Source organism: Ochotona princeps, chromosome 8 (assembly GCF_030435755.1).
Source record: "Ochotona princeps isolate mOchPri1 chromosome 8, mOchPri1.hap1, whole genome shotgun sequence".
Classification (NCBI taxonomy): Eukaryota; Metazoa; Chordata; class Mammalia; order Lagomorpha; family Ochotonidae; genus Ochotona; species Ochotona princeps.
The window spans coordinates 69909571-69911482 of NC_080839.1; the positions used below are offsets into that span (position 1 = coordinate 69909571).

General features: G+C 40.1%; 1 non-coding gene across 1 annotated transcript; it reads right to left on the reverse strand.

Moving 5' to 3' along the window:
* Window positions 1-306: 306 nt before the first annotated feature.
* LOC118760719 (U6 spliceosomal RNA) lies at window positions 307-415 on the reverse strand. Its single transcript, XR_004996948.2, has one exon. It is a non-coding gene; the product is annotated as a U6 spliceosomal RNA (small nuclear RNA).
* Window positions 416-1912: the final 1497 nt, after the last annotated feature.

Here is a 1912-nt window from a genome sequence, read left to right on the forward strand (position 1 = left end):
TCCCACATACCTTGTACTTTATCTAGCACTTTTCACATCTTGCGTTTATGGGACTGTGATCTCTTCGGGCATGGGTCATGTTTTATGGACTACTTTATCTCTTGCAGCACAACCTATTTATTCTAAATCTCTGGAAGGGTTTGCTGGTGGAGATGGTCATAGTGCTGTTGCCAAGAAGTGCTAGACCGCAAGGGTGAAAATTTGAAGATGGATTTTTAAAAAAATAATAATAATGCTTACTTCATTTGGAAATCAAATTAAAAAGTGATGTCTGAAATCTAGGCTCTTGTTCTTCATGGTCAAAGGTAAATGTGATCACAAAGCGTGTTTTTTTGCGTGTCATTCTTGCGCCGGGGCCATGCTAATCTTCTCTGTATCATTCCAATTTTAGTATATGTGCTGCCAAAGCGAGCACGAGCAATGCGTGTTTTTATAACTTAGTTTACGTAATGGCTATGGAAGAATCTACAAAAATATGTTTACAGATGTGTTTTGGACTATGACCGTGTGCATCTAGGACTACTCTGAGCTAAAACTTCTTGAATCTGTTGATTTCATTATCCAGATATCCTGAGTAGATATCATTTGCTTAAAGCACCAAGTCATAATGAAGGTGTTGTTCGAAATAATGGGAAGCTTGATTTGATAAGAAAGTACCAAACCTTCCAGTTCACAGCCAGGGGTGCTTACCCACCATTTCCAGGGACAGCCTCTCTCCAGGAAGTCATGTGTGCTGTAACCAGATGTGCTCTGCTAAATGTTCAAATTTCATTCTAGAGAGAAATGGAAAGAGATAGTGTGGCTGTGCTTGAGAGAAGAATAGTAGTTCCATCACTGATATCTACTTTTTCTTTTTTTATAATACAGAAAGTCAATTTAACAGGCTGAGGAAGTGGTGGGAGGATAGTTCTATGAATACAGTCTCCATGAAAAAGATATTTCAATTGGAAAGACAAGGCTGAGTTTGGACAGACTCACAGTTTATCAAGCCATGATGGGATAAAGAGGGCAAACTGAGGCTTGTGTAACAAAATCACATGTTCGATATCCAAGAAGGATAAGTTTAGAATCAATAAAATGTAGATACAGTCTACCTTTTATGTAGGGAAGAAAATGCAATTCCAGGACCCATAAGGCTTGGAAGTGGTACTAATTCAAATACAAGCAGATTGTAAAGAACTGTCCATGGCTTTAAAGGAGGTCAGGGTGATTGGATAGTTCCTGAAGCTGCTTTGGAAAGTGACACTCTTGCCCTCCGGGGCTCACTCTTTGGGTCTTCATTTGAGAAAGATTCTGCTAGAAGGACCTAGAGCCCAGCCCAGGGCTGGAATTCTGATGTTCTCCTTTTTCACTTATTGGGGTAAATATTAAATTTAGGCCTGGAGTGTCTGTCACCAAGTCATCCGTCTTGGTGAATACTGCTGGAGACTCAGCACTGTGAGGAGGCAATGAATTTTCCCTGCTGACAGTGAGAATATCCACACCAAGCTGCCATCGAGATTCCTGCTTCCCACAATGTTTATGACAGTAAATTAGGCTACACAGCGCACTGAAGATTGTTTACATAACCCCTGAAACTTGGTATATTTGTCAGTCCCACTCCAAGGACTGTGGCTTTAGTAGAGCCAGAACATGTTTAAAATAAAAGGCTATAGATAATATATGAAATTATCAGGGTACTTTGCAAGAACTCACACTTGTTTATGTGGGCCTTTCCCTCAGATCCCATATATTTTCTTTCCCCCTTTTCTCTTTGGTGCTCTCTTTATCAGTTCATTTTTCTGTGGCTTCTTTGTTAGTTTCAACTCCATCCCTAAACAGATTCACTTTGATTTTCCTTTTAAGCTTATCGTACACTCTCTGCTTGTCTCTCTACACAGCCGTTTTCTTAGGAAGGTCAGCCGTACAAACT